This window comes from Pleurodeles waltl, chromosome 1_1 (genome assembly GCF_031143425.1).
Source record: "Pleurodeles waltl isolate 20211129_DDA chromosome 1_1, aPleWal1.hap1.20221129, whole genome shotgun sequence".
In the NCBI taxonomy this organism is placed as follows: domain Eukaryota; kingdom Metazoa; phylum Chordata; class Amphibia; order Caudata; family Salamandridae; genus Pleurodeles; species Pleurodeles waltl.
This window is the reverse complement of record NC_090436.1, coordinates 82,786,647-82,804,117: the sequence shown is the minus strand read 5'-3', so window position 1 is coordinate 82,804,117 and position 17,471 is coordinate 82,786,647. Positions and strand designations below refer to the sequence as shown.

Below are 17,471 nucleotides of genomic sequence, written 5' to 3'. Positions count from 1 at the left end.
AAAAAAAACAAATGTTCAACACCACAGAAATCTGACACCAGTTTATAAAAATAGATTACATTTCTATATAATTTTGAGACCAAAATGAAGAAAAAGATTCCCACAGGATCCTGGAGATAAGAATTTACAAAGTATTGTACATCAACTCTTTCTACTTAACTCCTAATGAGTATTGGTAAATTCAGTGAATTTGACACACAGAAACGTTTTCAGGGAAAATGCTAGTATGTATCAGTGTGGTTACTTGGTGTTACTTTAGCAGCCAACTCCAGCAGGGAGCCAGTCAGGGGGACCCACAAAGTCCACAGAAACCGTTACCTCTCCAAGAATAGCAATCTTCAGTTCAGTTGTAGCTTCACAGGCTCCTTGCCATTTACTTCTATAGAGTGGTCCTGTTGCAAGGGATACAGAATGCTAAGGATGCTGGGCTGTTTATGGGATCTTTGGGGCTACTCCTCGGTCTAAGCACTTAGTGAGGCAATCGAGGTTACATGGGTTGATGTCCCGCAAAGTCCTCTTAATTCCCTTCTGGGTGACACAGCAGGCACAGTTCTTTCTTCCTTTGCTGGCCACCAGGTTCAGCCGGTGCAGTCCATGTTGGAGCATCCTCTCTTTGCCGGGCCCTTGGTGCAGCAGGGTAGTCCTCCTTTCGTTGTCTTTTCCAGTCAGATCTGAGATTTGGGTGCTAGAGGTGCCCTTTCCCTGCCCAGAACATGCCCTCAGGGGAGGTTGCAGTCACTAGCCAATGGGCTACTATGTTCCCTCCTTCCTGAGGACTGCTTCCTGTGAAGTGTGGCATCTGGCTAATCCAGACTTCTTTATTTTGTCCACTGTCAAGATGACAGAACTGCTCTCTGTGTGTAGAGCTCCCTAGTCCAACCCAGAGGTGTAGCTACCAAGGGGGCTACACACCCCTGAGGACTGGTTGGAGAACTAGCTTCTACTTTCTGTCCTACATGCCAGCTTGACTACCTAAACTTTAGAGAAGCTCCTTTCCCAAGTGTTTAACATTTGTCCTTCAGAGATGGCTTACCCTTTGATGCTCACCTGTTGGGCCAACACCTGTGTTGCCTCTTACCAGGGAGAGGTGACACCTCTCCCTCATGCAGGCTTCTGTTGTGTCATTTCCTGGGTGTCATTTACACATCTCCCTAGGAGGGCAGAAAGCTGTCTCGGGGGAGACCCTATATGCAGCCATGAGTGGGCACACAAGACTTTGACAGCAAAAGTGGCAACTTTGTAAAGCTGCATAGAGCAACTAGTTACATTAATATCAAATTGGACAGAATGTCAGGCTTAATGTAATGAGTTGTTTGATAAGTTACAGTACCAACTTTAGTAGTCTGTCAGACAGAAAAGACAATTGCATGTTTTTGCTGTTGGAAAATGTAAATGTTATACATTTCAATATACAGCACCCTTCCTTAGGGATCGATATGTCTACCTTAGGGATGACTTAAATATATTAAAAAGGGATGTTTGCACTTTGCCTTTGCTTTAAATGGCAAACTTGAGATGGGAGTTTAAAACTACCCTAATAGTCTGCAGTTGCAGACTGGGAGCTGTGATTTACCATTTGTCACACCCCGGGTGGCACCATCAGTGCTACAGTCCTGGGGCGATGCTCTAACTTAGAGGCCCTGGGTACCATAAATTAGGTACTTCGACATGGTGAAGCCTAAGGCGAATAAGACTGCTGCCTTGGTAGGAGGACAGCCTCAGGCCCCAGATGCTGATGGAAATGGTGCGTCACGCCATCTAGAGGCCACTTTGGACCGGCATTCGTCCCAATTTGAACACATTTTGCAGGCTATACTAGATAACAGCGCTGCGCTTGAACTTAAAATTAACTCTGTATCCCTAAATGTCAGACTGCTTTGTGCTGATCACCACAAGTTGGCAGAGCTAGTTAATTACACTGAATCCGCCTTGACTCGTGTACAACCCATAGTACAAGACCTGCAGACCCAGGTGCAGGAGATGAAGGCTGATATTGTATCCTTGCAACTCAGGGCGGAGAAGGCTGAAGGCCCTTCTCAGCGTAACAATGTGGCTTCCCAAACTGCGCTGAGGGCTCTTGCATGAACAATGGCTGTCCGAGACAGTGTTGGCTGATATGATACCGAAATTCTTCTCCATTCAGCTAATGCCAGTTGGGTATAAGTTAATAAATCCTACCCATTTTAGAGTCAGGGCACTGGCATGGAGGTCTGAATAGTAGGCCGCCGTGAATTCTCAGTCGAAAAACAAGCAGCATCAGTTCAAAACTTTGGAGGTGACCATACAGAAATATGTATTTTCTTACACTCATGATGTCAATCTCTATTAATAAAGTTGGGTACTATCCTCCTACACCCACACATAGGTACCCACAATGAAGTAAAATTAATAGTAAAGATACAACCAAAGAACTGAGGTGCACATGCTAAAACTAGATAAATTCTGATCTGAAGTAAATGTGTGATGGGATTGTAGCCAAGATAGTAGCTGAAGTGGACGTTCTCGCTTGAGCTCTGTCTGAGCCCGGCTTCATTCTAAGTAATCCTGGTCCTCTGGACCACGTCAAGGCTCAGAGAGATGCCAAGTTCCCCTTTTCTTCCCCCTCCCTATTACCGTGCTGCTTCCTCTGCTGCTGACACACTTGTGAAGCACCCGTCATCACCTGAGGCCGCAACAACTGATGCCTGCTTGACACAGTGGAGCTGCGTGGTGTGCCTCGGAAAGCTGAGAGGCATGTGATTTTGCGGGCCCTCCATGGGGTCCTGCAGGGGGTGCTTGTCCATCCGGGCACGGAGCCTGACTGAGGCGAAAGCCTGGTCCCCGACAGCCGGAGGTGCTTGATGTGCATGGTCTGGGCGGGCAGGTGCTACTAGAGAAAAGTGCGGGCCCAAATGACAGAGTGGGCTGCACACTGGGGCTATTAACATGCAGGGGAGTGAATCTCTGCTGGCGCTGAGGACATGAGTGGACAGCACTCTTCCTCTGAACAGGATGTGAGAACTGGCACTGGCCTCTTAAGGCACAGTGGCGTATGGTGCTGCGGAGGACTAGGAGATCTGGAGGTAGTTTGATGGGTATCTCCAATACTTCAGGGGCCCCGTTGTGAGTGACTGTCCTTTCTGGGCTTGGAGCCAGTTTGCAACTGGGCCCCGGTGGCCAGGGGCACTGGGTGTGAGAGGCCTGGACTGGGCCGGGGCTGCAGGTGGGGAGACAAGGGCCCAATGATGCCACAGTCTTCTCCCTGGCCCTCTCCCCAGGACACAGTTGATTTGCTGCAAAAAATTGTAACATTATCTGTACTCCTTGGGCCAGTGGCTGGGTGTCCCGGCGGGACAGAGTCCCTTGTGCCTTGGGGGTGCACCCCTGTTGGGGGCTGGAGGAGGTGCTCTCACACCAGGAGCATTGTTATCAACGCTGTCCTGAGACGGGGGCATGCCTGAAATGGATCTGCCAGATAAGTCACTTTCCGAGTACCCTTGGGAACTCCCTGAGATTGTTGACTGAATGAAGGCCCCCCCCTTCAGATTGGAGGAAACTACTGCTTGATCACTGTCATGTTGTTTGTAGCCCCGTCCCAATATAGTCTTAACTGTGGGATTCTCGCCTGTCCCCTTTGATTTACCAACTGTTGAGTGTGGAGGGGCCATACTAGATCTCCGTCTGGGACTGGTTTGCCCGTCTGGGAGTGTTCAGTTGTTCCTCTCCCCTTTTGGGTGTGTGGCTTGGATTTGTGGAAGGGGGATACCCTGCCTGGCGTTTTGTGCCCCTGAAAGGTACGTGGGGATACGTAGTTTTAGCCCTTTTGGTAGTGCATCACACCATCGCGTCGTTAATAGACTTGGTGCCTTGAGAGATTAGATGCAGCTTGCTGACCCCTTGAGAGCATGTCTGCCTCCTGCACTATGAGGAGCCCCGACTGCACAGTGCCTGGGTCTTACGGTACTGCTGTAGCATGGTGAAGCCCAAGACGAATATGACTGCTGCCTTGGTAGGAGGACAGCCTCAGGCCCCAGATGCTGATGGGAATGGTGCGTCACGCCATCTAGAGGCCACTTTGGATCAGCATTCGTCCCAATATGAACACATTTTGCAGGCTATACTAGATAACAGCACTGCGCTTGAACTTCAGATTAACTCTGTATCCCTAAATGTCAGACAGCTTTGTGCTGATCACCACAAGTTGGCAGAGCTAGTTAATGACACTGAATCCGCCTTGACTGGTGTATAACCCATAGTACAAGACCTGCAGACCCAGGTGCAGGAGATGAAGGCTGATATTGTATCCTTGCAACACAGAGTGGACAAGGCCGAAGGCCCTTCTCAGCGTAACAATGTGGCTTCCCAGACTGCGCTGAGGGCTCTTGCGTGAACAATGGCTGTCCGAGACAGTGTTGGCTGACAGGATACCGAGATTCTTCTCCATTGAGCGAGCCCACAACCTGCCGGGTAGAGCCCACTGCTGGGAGCGCGCCCACGTCCGGTGATAGCCCGGAGACAGAGATTCTCTCCTCCAGCTTTTTAGGGCAAAGGGACCTTGGAACCAGCAGCTTGTGAACGTATGCAGGTAGTTGAAGGGTTTCTACACCATCTCTGTAACCCCTTTGAGGCATTGTGATCTGAGAAAGCCTCCGGCACCCCCTCGAACTGTGACGGAAGCAATGACACCCGGGGTCCATCGATAACACCCTGCATGGCTGATGACTTATGATCTTATCCTGTTGCTTCTTCACAGTGAGAAGTAGGCTGTATTACCACATGCGTGGGCTCTGATTGATGACTCCGGGTGGGGAGGGCGTAGAAGAAGTGCCGATGTGGATCTGTGGGACTTCCATTAGTGGTAGCACATATAGAATGGTTTGTCTCTGTCACCCACGTCCCTGCGGACATTGTTGCTTCAAGTTTTGCTTTGTTTTAATGCTTATTTGTTGTTTGGCAGTGGATGGGTATCTTCTTTGCCAGGCGTTGGTGGGAGGGAATGCTTATTGTGATGATAGTTTTGTTGCCTGGAGAATGGGGCTTCTGCTTTTTATTGACCTGTCCACTAGCTGGGCAACCTCTGGCTGGGTGGTTATAGGGGTGGATGTGTTGGTATTGTCACGGGGATGCCCTTGTGTTGAGAAGATTCACTTCCCACTCACCACTTCCCATTTTACTGTTCACATGGGTCCTCCTAATACCACACTCACCCCTCCCCCCCCTCTTTTATGACCTGGAATGTGATAGGTATGGCCACCCCGGCTAAGTGCTACCGTTTACAGTGACACATACCGGTGGTATACCTCCAAGAGACGCACCTGACCAAGCCTGAACTCCTCAAAATGCATGCAAGAACAGAAGGTAGGGGTGTCAGCCTATGCTGGGGAATTCACATCTGGTTTGGTCTGGGTGTCCCCTTTGTTTTTGGTACCCACACAACTGACCCAGATGTTATGTATGCTGCTGTCAAGGGAAGACTGCATGGTAGAACCTCGACAATGGTGACTATCTACTTCCCCAGAAAGGACCAGCCGGCTTTTATGGATAGACTCGTGCGTAGCCCCCACACTCCTCCACCATGGGGCGGTGACTTTAACTGTATCCTGAACAGGTCTTAGACCACTGAATTCAACACCCTCCTCCCCTTTTGAGGGGTGGTCTGCTGCAGGACTGCCCACCATGAGGGTCTGTGATGTATGGTGCTTCCAGCATCCGGATGAACATGAATACTCCTCTTACTTGAGGTTCACAGCATAGATAATTGAATAGGCTTGTTTCTTTCCAGCACCCCTCTTATCTCTGCAATTCCCTCACATAAAATATCTTGCACACATGATCTCCGCCTATTGTCCGCTTCTGCTTTCCCTGCAATGGGGCAGCACCCACTCCAGAATTCTGACCTGGAGATTACAGACTGACTCCCTCCTTGATCCTCTGTTTCGAGAGGGCTTGGCAGAGTATTTTGAGCTTAACATGGGCTCTGCTCCTGATTGAGCGACTGAATGGGATGCTCACAAGGCCGTAATACCTGGGCATTGTATTATTCGGCAGACGTCGTGCAGGGCCTACTGGCCAAGGAGTGTGATACGCGAAGCCTAGAATTAGATTAACCGCAGTCCCCCTGCTTGGCTTTCTTCTTTATTACAACTGCCTAAGAAACATAGGGACTTACTGCGATGATTAGAGAGACTTCATTAGTCACTACCTTGCCAGGTTACACAGTAAGGCTGACTGCCTGGGTAGGATGCCGGCATGGCATATACACGATGATCGCTCCTGCCCCTACCTCCCAGTGTGCTATAAGCAAATGATGGTGTGATTCGTAATACTCAGGACAACATTAATGTGGCCTTCTTGAGCTTCTATAGCTCCCTTTATGCAGCTGTGCCTGATCCTGCCGGATCCACCTTGAGCAAATATATTTGAGGGATTCCTCTTCTTAGCCTCAACGCAGATCAGGTGGCTAATCTCTGTCTGTTCCCACTTTGCCCCATTCCTGAGAGAGACAATCTCCCTAGGGCACTCCTCTAATGGCAATGTGATACATTTAAATATCTAGGTACATGGATCTAACACGCCGACCTGTCGGAGGGGAACCTATATATTGCCCTTAGTTCTGAGTGCGGTTCCTTGTCGTTTCGGAATTATCTCCCCTTGTCGCTAATGGACAGAGTGGCTAAAAAAAATGTTGATACTGCCTTGACTACTGTACTACCTTTCACCCTCACTCACGTTTCTTTCCCAAACTGAAATCACTGGTGTTGGAATTGATCTGGGTCGGGGGACAGCACAGGGTGGCTCTAGACAAGCTATATAATTCTCTGTGCGAGGGTGTACCATAAGAGACTGCAAGACACCAACAATGGATTCCTATACCTGAAGACCTGTGTAAGAAGGGGACCAAGTCCAAGAAGCACTGAAGCTAACCCGGATGAAGGTGCAAAAGAAGAACCACTGGTGACAAAGAACAGTCAGTACTGCACCCAAGAAGATGGCTGTGGGTTCCTGGTTGGTGCAGATGATGTCCCACGCCGGATGGATGATTGCAGTCTGGTTTGCGTCACTGCATTTGGCCAAGAAGCCTTGCCACACGCAAAGCCTGTGGTTAGCAGAAAATGGCGCTGCCCAGGACCAGGAGGGACCTGGTGGACTCTACCCAGGAGGGGAAGTCAGAGGGGGCTGCGAGCAACTTAGAGAGCCCTCGGAAGACCAGGCAGAGCGCACAGGAGTCCCACAGCACAGGAACAAAGGAGGTGCAATAAGAGGTCCATGCAGCACTACAAAAAAGGGTCCCACGCCGCTGGAGAACCATGCAGGAAGCTGTGCATAGCAGGAAGGGGAGTGCTGGGGGCCAGAGCTGCACGGTGCATAAGTATGTTTGTGGAAGGATGCCAACAAGCCTTGGCAGCTGCAAAACACGCAGTACATGGGGGCACTGTCCTGCGTGGGGAAGAAAGCTCTTACCTCCACCAAAGCTGGACGTCAGGACCCCTTCGGTCCACCACCTGTGATGCAGGATCCACGCAGCTCTTCAGGTGAGGGGTCTCACACAACTGGTCGTTGTTGCAGAGAGGTGCCTGCTCAAGCAGGGGCGTGACTCCTTCACTCCAAGGGAGATTTCTTTGTTCTTCTGGTGCAGGCTGAACACAGGCTCTCCTCTGAGGATGCAAGACATGGAAACAGTTGAGGTAGCTGGCAGGAGCTGAAGATACAATGTTTCAAAAGTCATCTTTGCTTCTTTGTTGCAGTTTGTAGAGTTCCTGGAGGGTCTAGATGCAGTTTCTTTGGTGAGAAGGTGAAGTAAAGGATGCAGAGGATTCCTGCTGGAGTCTTGCAATCCGAATCTGAAGAACTATCCAAGGAGAGAGACCATAAATAGCCCTGAAAGGTGGATTGGACAGCTACACAGGTAAGCACCTATCAGGGGAGGGCCCTGACGTCAGCTGCTGGCATTAGCCACTCAGATGCTCCCAGAGTTCCCTGCCAACTTGGAATCCAAGATGGCAAAACGCAGGGACCCTCTGGAGGAGCTCTGAGCACCACCCCTGGGTTGGTTATGGACAGGGAAGTGGTCACTCCCCTTTTCTTTGTCTTGTTTCACACCAGAGCAGGGACTGGGGGGGAGTGATTATACTGGATTAAGCAGTGAGTGCACCATCTGTGCCTTTCAAAGCATTTCCAGAGACTTGTGGAGGCTACCCCTCTCAAGCCTGTAAACACCTATTTCCAAAGGGAAAGAGTAACACCCCATCTGCCAAAGGAAATCCTTTGTTCTGCCTTCCTGGGCTTGAACTGCACAAGCAACAGGAGGGTAGAAACCTGTCTGAGGTGGCAGCAGCTGGGGCTGCCTGGAAAACATCAGAAGGCTAGAATGGCAATACTGGGGGCCCTCTGAGGAGCCCCCGGAGTGCATGGAATCATACAACCAATGCTTGCAAAAGCATTTGGGTATGATTCCAACATGTTTGATACCAAGCATGCCTATGTTCAGAGTTACCATTATGTAGCTGGACATAGGTAGTGACGAAGTCCGTGAAAATGGTCCTGGAGGTCGTGGCACCTGGAGGGTCTGTACCCTGCCCTCAGGGCTGGAGGGCCTGCTGTAGGGGTGACTTATAAGTGACCTGGTGCAGTGTAAATGGCAGTGAAAAAGGGTGAAAGCACCTTTTCACACAGGCTGCAATGGCAGTCCTGTAGAAGCCTTTGCATGGGCTCCCTATCGGTGCCAAAAGATATGCTGCAGCCCATAGGGATGCCCTGGAACCCCAATGCTCTGGGTACCTGAGTACCATATGCTAGGGACTTATACGGGGGCACCAGTATGCCAATTGTGGGTGAAATACTGGATTACCAGTATGCAGTAACCATAATTTAAGGGAGAGAGCATAACTACTGGTGTCCTGATTAGCATGATCCCAGTAGACACAGTCAAACACACAGACAAACAGGCCAAAAGTGGGGGTAACCGTGTTAGAAATTTGTCCACTACAGGGACTGGACAGGGATATTATTGAATGCGGAAATGCAGCACGGGGTTTCTTAGCACTGGCTGCCTACAGGACAAGTAAATTATGTTGTGGAATGTATGGAACATGGCTTGCGGAAGTTCACTGACAAAGGCATGTTTGTGTTGCTGTTATAAATGCTAAATAAAAATATATATGAGATGACATCCAGTCCTGATTATTTTTTCCAAACAGGAGTGGACTAGTGGTAACAGGTATGTCCATGTTATTTTGACTGGTATTGTGGATTTGAGTCTGCTGTTAGCCAAACTCCATTCATTTTATTTAAATTATGTACATAATATAATTATTTATGGGGTCTTTCAGCCAGAACTCATCTAAAATTGGTCTGTTCACATTTTTTCCTCCCACTACTGTGTATCGCATGGGGCAATGGGTCAGCCACCCCAGCCTTTTCATAACTTAACTGTGAGTGACTGTGAGCATTTGGTCCTTTTACAGCATTCTGCCCTTTCACAGGGAACACCTCTGAACTCAAAGTAGTTACCTTCAGTGATGAGGGCTATGGCAACGTGTGCTTTTTGAAATCATCACAAACAAAACCAGGTTTGACAAAACTGAAAGGCTGGCAGACCTGTTGCTTTACCAGTGTTTTACATTGTGTTACAGTTTTCCAATTGTATTTGGAATCTAATAAAATGGAAGTTATAAGTATAGTAATTCTGAAAGTAGTATACCCTCTCCTCCTATAACTTCTCATCCTCCTTCCCAGTTCATTTTAAGGTCACTTGTCCTGAGGGACTGTCACTGCAGAGTAGCAGCTAGAACTCATTGTTAAGTGATAGGATAAGCTTGATGGTTCAGTGGATTAATAGATTCACTGCTGAGATCTGTATTTGACCCCATGGTCACAGCTGTGAAAAGCAGCAGGTCCACTTGCCTTTCAAAGTTAGTGTGCCTAGTACCATTGACTGGACAGCAGTACATATGTCAATAGTACCAAGAAGACCCTCTTAGAGGTGAACTTGGACTCTACAAATACACGTTGTTTTCTACAATCCTCAACAACTTTTTGTTTTTTAAGGCACCCTCTATCCTCCTTCGTCGTTGGTATCTGGATTTTTCTGTACGTGCGAAGGATTCTTCCAGGCTTTGTCTACGAGAAAACACAGGTTGAAGTTAACCAAAGAATCAGGTAATCATTTATGAAAGCTGCTAGGGCAAAGGAGATTAAAATATAAAGGGAAGAAATATTTTTCCTCCGATTTTGTTTTTTGAAATTTAAGCTATGGGGAGGCCCCTGTCGTCCATAAATAAAGTAATGGCTTAGCCAAACTTATTAATGTCTGCACTTGTCCTGGTTAACTCATTCATGGATATTTGAGCAAGAGGAAAGCGCATGCAACGTTCTAAATGATGTCAAGCAAGGTAAACCGTGAGCCTAAAACACAAGTGATGTTGAAGGCAGCAGCATTCATTAAAATAATCTTTCTTTCAGCTGCAAGTTTTTCCGTGATAATGCTTTTCCTTCTAACTGTGGCAGACTCTGTCCTAGGACTAGAAATTAGTAACTTGTACCACCCCGCCTACCTCTCTAGGAAGTGCCTTAAAGTCTGCAAACCATTTCTTGCTCACTATTACCATACACGCTTCCAGTTTCTTGCTGCTCTTGCCATAGTCGAGCAGATCTTTTTAGTCACAACAAATTCCCCCTTTAAGAAGCTTGTTAGCAAGAAATCTGAAGTAGAAAAACATTGAACAATCCAGTTCTCCCTCTAGTCTTCTGCAAGAGCTACTCCTAATTTTCAGTAACTTTATTGTATTGAAAGCTGATAGTTTACGAGAGTGTTCTGAAACCTGCTAATCAGATTTGATGAGATAAAAATAAAAGGTGGAGTTTAAACCCTTCTTTAATGTGTTTCAGATTTAAGACTGCTGTTTTTTTTATGAAACACTAGTCTTTGAAATACCAACCTAAAGCTACAAGTTTTGACTTTGAGGGATCTTAGCAGTGTAGCTTATATAAGGAATCTAGCTATTGTTTGCTTCTATGTCATTGTTTTAGTAACAGATATATATTGAATAGACCTAAAGGGGCAGCATATTTTTTTTCTTCTGTATTTGCTTTGAACTGCCAGCTCCATTGCCATGCCCACTGCTCAGCTGGAGAGATTTTGCTCATAATTAGGGCTCACAGTTTTATGGTATTTTTCTTTTTTTTTTTTCAACATTTCCATTTGTATTTATCCATTTTTATTTTTTGTCTATCATTAGTATTTATCCGTATTTATTTTGTGGTTTGCGAATAGGTGGAGAAAAAATGGTGAATCTCCACATTTATTAAACTGATAAACATGCACTCATACTTTGATGCCTATTGTGTTTTACCAGCCAAATATAGCAAAACACTACACCTACAGTTAGCAATTTACTACAAATGTATTCTAACAAATGCCTGTATTTAAAGATACCTTAACCTGTTTTTTGACTCCACATGCTATCTATATGCTCATCTATTGTCTTGGAATTCACAACAGACAGCACAGAAAGTGACTCTTTAGAAGCACAATCTTCATTATTTTTCCACTTTTAAAAAAGAAATACAGACAGGAAACACATTTGTTTTCTGTCTGTATTTATTTGTAAAAATAAAAAATAAAAACGTATAACTCTGGAGCCTTACTCATAATGGATACCATCTTCAAATGAGTGCCAAAAGAATGCTTGCTCTAGTAGTAGAAGCAACCAGGGAAGGCAATGTATTTCCCAGAAGTTGGTGATTTACTAAGAGGACATAGGCTAAAGTAGGATCGGACTATGAGACTAGTGATGTTGCCTGGTTAGGCAGTGATTTTGCCAGACCAGGACTTGTTCCAGCATTGATAATCAGAATATATTACCTGATTATATCACTATTATCCTGTTGGATATGAATTGATAGGCTTTTCATGTACTTTGGGTATTATTCTACTTTATATGCTTCCCATCAAAAAAGCACACATTGGTTTCGATTATTCATGGCAAAAACTATAATCTAGAAGAAGTTCTTACCAACCTGAAGAGGTAGTAGAGGGAAGTATGAGGAAGCGATCACACCAGTCTCTGGATTTTCTTTCCTTTGTACTCTTTTTATAACTTTATGAGAATTCTGTGTTGGACTCTGTGTTGTTGCTTGTGATCAAGTATTAGCATTCTGGCACAGTTATCGTTGCAGAATCTTGAGTCCATGCACCCATTCCCCCATGTAGAAGGTGGAGTGTGCACAACCTCTCAAGTGAATGTTTTGATGAAGCTCTGGATGTCCAATGAGACTCATACACATGGTCTTAAAGAGGTTAAGCCTTTTGAGCTACTCAGATGAATAAAGATGATTTAGATATATTGGCATCAAACTGTTAAATGTTATTGTTGAGACTGTTGAACATTTGCACGTTTTTAATTTCTTGCTTGATAAGAGTATGGTAGGCTTGTGTGTCTTATGGTGATGCTGTTCCTTTTTGTAAGACACTTTATTGTAAACTACAGTTGCCTAAACGATCCCCCAAACACCTGTCGACAGAGCCATGCCTTGCAAAGCATTCACCCCCTCACTCCACACTTTCTCTGCCTGCTCAGAAACCTTTGAGAATCAGCCCTTGTTAATAAGTTTACAAATGTTTGTTCCTAGATTTCTTGACACCCAGGCATCCACACTCAGTTCTTTGTTTCATCAGTTAACTATTGCCAGAGGATTTGGATCAACAATGTAACAAAGCAGCTCTTAAAGTCCTATGGTCTATTAGATGTGGGTGACACCTCTGTAGGTAATACGTTAATGCCTTTCGAATGGTGTAATACCTGCCTCATTCCCACTTAAGTCTAAAGTAAGCATTTCATTGCTACTTTTGTCCATATCCTTCTCAACAGATGGGTTTCTCCATCTTGCCTCTGTTTTCCATTTTTCTGCTTTTAGCATATTCGTAAGAGAAGAGCCGTCAAATCTAGACATTTCTTTTAAAGTGGTCAGGCATAGACCCACTATTATAGTGCCCAGATAATGTGGTATTTGGTACCCTAAGCCTTGAGAAAATGCTGCTTTTTGTATAGTTACCCACATTTTGTTTCTAGACTGATAATGCTGTTGTTTTCACTCTGGGCAATGGGGCACTGCTTACCAGGCCCCCCTGCTTGTGCTCTGACCTCTAAAACGTCATAATTTACTACACTCCTGATTGTCATATTTAACATACCTATAGGTCCCTAGTATATGTTACAACAATGTACCCAGGATCCCTGTAACTGTCTATAGTGGACTGAGTTCAGTGAGAGAAGGGTTACCGCCAAAATCGGGTTTGAGTGACTACAAGGGAGGGTTTGCCTGTTATGCTAGTCACATCTCTGGGTGTGCACAGGTAGCTCTGCACAAGGACAGAAAGTTTCTGCCATCTTGGTTACTAATAATACACATTCTCACATCGTCCCTCCAGCAGACATATAGTTTTGTGAAACCCCATGAAATTTGTGTTGTTGGGATGCATTACGTGGTTTCTTGAGGACCATATCTCATTGCACATCCATTCATATCGAATTTTCAGACTCTCTGCTCCTAGGGTTTTTTGTAAAGGCAGACAGCTTTTTGCCACTTATCCATAGGTATCTGTTTACCTGATGCTAATCTCCATGTTTTCATAAATGGCCAATAGATCTGAGCTTCCCAGAGTGGTGCATATGTTGCATATCAGTATTTTGGTTGGGGTGGGGGGAGGCAGGGGTGGAACATATGATGTGAATTGTTTTTGAAACTGTACAAGTTCCCTTTGTCCTGCTTCCTTTTTGGGAAGAACTAAAGCCCAGTGGCATAGGTGCATTCTCATCTGGGTGATATCCTTGTTTTCAGGTTTCAAAAATGTAATTCTATCCTGACAAAAGGTGTTGGACAAGCAGTCCCCCTTCCATCTTGTGAACATCTCATTACTGACAGCTGGAGTGAATTCTATGTTCAAGTGTATTGACTTGAAGGACGATGGATGTATAATACATAGACACGTATAAACAGGGGATTATCTCCCTTTGAAATTCACAAGAGATACAACAGTAGCCTACTAACCATATTGAGTTCCAGGTGGGCCCGTGTATCACAACTTTCAAAGGCCCTTCACAAGGTATCTGTATTTCGGTTTATTTATAGTATTGGTCTATATGTAGAATGCCAACCCTCTCCCTCTCTCTCTTGGTGCTTGTAACAAATTTCTGTCTACCCTAAATGTTCATACTGCTCATTACAAATTTATCACGTTCAGAATGTATTTTTCTCGTCTGAACTGGAAATGGTTATCAGTAGTGCTGGAAATAGATGTAGTTGACACAGCAATTAGTTTATTTCATGGATGGAGGCATGCACCTACAAAATCGACTGAGTGTGCCATCTAGCAAGGTGTCTTCTTATTTCTGGGAATTGAGATGGGGAGTTGGCTTTGTACATACTGTGAAGTGTTTGGTCTTATATTAATGTTCAGATATTGTACGCTGTTTTTGGCCGACTTAAAAAGTGATATGCCCCTATGTTGTCCCAGGGTTTGGGACCTGTTGCTATCCCCGTAAACTATGACTTATTCAGATTCATTTTAAAGGGTTTTATTGTGCTATATTGGTTTAATATTGTCAGTACTGTTGGTGGAGATCTTTCTGGGTTGTTCAAAGTCTGCACAAAATGAATCTACTTGCAGATGACGTTCTGCTAAGTGTCCCCAGATGGCATACCCTCCACTTCCTGCATTTGTCTAATTTTGGGTATACAGTGGGCAACCCTGACGTATACTTCAATACGGTGGCAAGACAAGGTCTTTTCCCCTTACTCAGGACTTGCATTGCTTATGAGACTAACCAGTCTTGGGGCACTGCTGATCTGGAGCTCTTTTGTAGACTTTTCTGCATCCAGAAGGATGAGGTCCTGTCATAAACACATTAATTTGATTTGATCTCTCTGTACTTTTTTTTTTTTTTAAATAATTCTGTCATTGTATTTTTATTTGGCCAGCAAGAGATCAGTTTTCAGCTTTTCGTCACTTAGGTGCCATGTATGTCTCTGAATCAATAATAGCGCAGTACATTTCTGTTAGATTACCTCTTTGAAGGCAACCTAGAGAGCAAGTTAGTCCAACTTTGTCAGCTCCACTGCCCCCACAAGGCCTATTCAGCAGTTCTACTCTACATGGTACCACCTTGCTTCCATCCTCCGTGTGAATCCATACTACATGGTACCTTGAGCCTCCAATACATTGTTATGCCCCTTAATCTGATCTAAATATTCTTAGTCATCTTCTTGGTGAATGTTTGTCGCCTCGCCTTCAGCTTTTGAGGGTTCCTTCCCATTTGCTGCCTGCTTAGATGCCAGGTCGTACTTCTTTATTGGGCCTGTATTTGCGATTTCCAGTAGCTCTCTGCCTTCTTTCACTGACTTTGTCATACTGTTCAGAGTTTATGTGCAAGTTTTTATAGCAAATGGGCGTGACCATATCTGCCTATTTATCTGTTATTCAGTACTCTTGTTATCTCCTGTAAAGCTCTTTTCTAGGTGAGCGTGTTTTGCAGGAGGTCCTGACACAGCTGGATGTTGTCTAATTAGTATTAATCTTGATTTCTGCAGAATCCTGTTCTTCAATTTTAGTTTGGGCAGTTGCACTATGATTTTGCTAGGTTGAGCCACTCTGGCGATGTGTAGCATTCTTACCTTATGAGCATGTATCATTTGAACTGGATAGTCTTCACTCTCATGTAGAGCATGGCAAAAAACAGTTATGCAAGAGGCCTCTTCATCTTAATGCTTCGTCATTTCCTTGATCTTGCTTATCCTCCAGTTATCTTGTTAAGAACAATCTTCCACATCATCATATGTATCTCTGATGTCCTTCACTTAGTCAGTGACTGCTGGTAGTCTGTCAAATTTCTCCTCCAGTGCAGCCCCCTTGGTTTCTCTATTCTTTGTTATTTCTCATTTTTGTACCTATGGATTGGATGTCCATGTTTTTTACTGCAGATTGGATGGCTCCTTTGATCAATTGCAGGTGATACGCTACTTATTTTCCTACAGGTCTGATACCGTCCAGCGCATACCAATAGGCATTTGAATATACGGCTGTATCGTCTAGGCTAAACATTCTGAAATGGATGTGAGTGAATGGATGTATTGTATCACTCCACTAGATCTGGCAAGTGTGGCTTAGCCCAGACAGTGTGACCATAGATAAAAATATATAGTGCTATGTGCCGTTATGAGCAATTGATGTTGCTCGCCAGGGTGTAAGATTATTAAAACTAGGAGGTATTGTGGTCGATCGCATTGCACGTAAATCGGTGTGTGAGTCGAAACATCAAAACTGTTGAAGGAATTTTCCTAATATTTTTTTTCTGACATAAGGAATCAAGATTACATTGGACTAAGCAACATCCAATAAGGGACATCTCTTTCGTTCTCATTGTATATACATATATCATAGCTTCACTTTTTTTTCACTTTGCATCTATGAGTACTCTTCTGGCTCCACCATTGTATAACATAATACAATTCAATTGTATAAAAATCTTCTCAGTTTCTGATACTGCAAGGCTGTTTATTTGTGTCTGTGTAGGCTTTATCTACGTACACTGCTTGTGGATTTACTCACACATGCACTAGCATTTGAAATAAGACCCACACATCTTTTGTTCTTGGTATGCTTCTTACCTTGGGCACTGTACAGCTGGCAGTGTCTGGATCTAATGTGCAGTGCTAAAAAGGCAATTTGTGTGTATTGTGCTGCTGAGACCTGAATCTTGAGGTGACTTACTCGAGTTGTTGGTTAATCTTGTACGCAGTGCAGAATCTTTGCTAGTTATTTACTTTAAACTGTTTGTAAAATCAGCATGTTTTAATCTTCTTCCATACTTTAAAATTCTAAAGCAATGTTGGTTTTGAACCCTCCATAACAGTATTATGTCTGGTATAGGCAAGGTAACTGTGATTCGAGTACTTGCTTCAAAGTGTACTGAACACAAACTTGAACAATGTTGTACCTTGTAATCATTTCTTCGTTCCAAGGGGCCTTCAGCCGTTAGCCCCTTTACACTTTAAGTGGTGCCATTTGTATGATAATGTGGAAATCCTTCAACCTGAAAAAGTAAATTTCAGTGCTAAGATATGTGGGTCAGTTATTTACTTAGTCTTGGCTAGTTTTCTTTTCCTTTTATTTTTTTATTCTTCTGTATGTTAGTTTCCTGAGATGCGCATTAAAAATAAGTTTTTTTTGTTTTTTTGTACATGTTAGTACACCTGCCTAGTAGAAAGCACCCATAGTTTTAGATTAAAACGTTGTGTTGGATTCTTGTTTTGTTTCATTTACATTTTTTATTGTATGCCTAAAGCAACCACATTTAGGCAGGGCAGTTTTTGTTTTGCTTTTTCTGGCATAAGCTTGCAAAAAAAAAAAAAGACTTTTGCAACAGCTTAACTTGGCCTGTCCCATTGGTATTGTCAGTGCTTCTTTCTTTAATCTGTACTGATTTTGACTGCAT

At 44.6% G+C, this 17,471-nt stretch overlaps 1 protein-coding gene across 2 annotated transcripts in view; it reads left to right on the top strand.

The window, feature by feature from the left end:
• UBAP1 (ubiquitin associated protein 1) overlaps positions 1-17,471 on the top strand; it is a 100,441-nt gene that overhangs the window by 12,532 nt on the left and 70,438 nt on the right. Inside the window, exon 2 of one of the 2 annotated variants that reach the window (XM_069216558.1) lies at positions 10,027-10,137. The exons of the other annotated variant lie outside the window; for it this stretch is intronic. The gene's annotated coding sequence lies outside the window, so the exon portion shown is untranslated. The remainder of the gene's footprint in view (positions 1-10,026; positions 10,138-17,471) is intronic. 2 annotated transcript variants of the gene reach the window in all.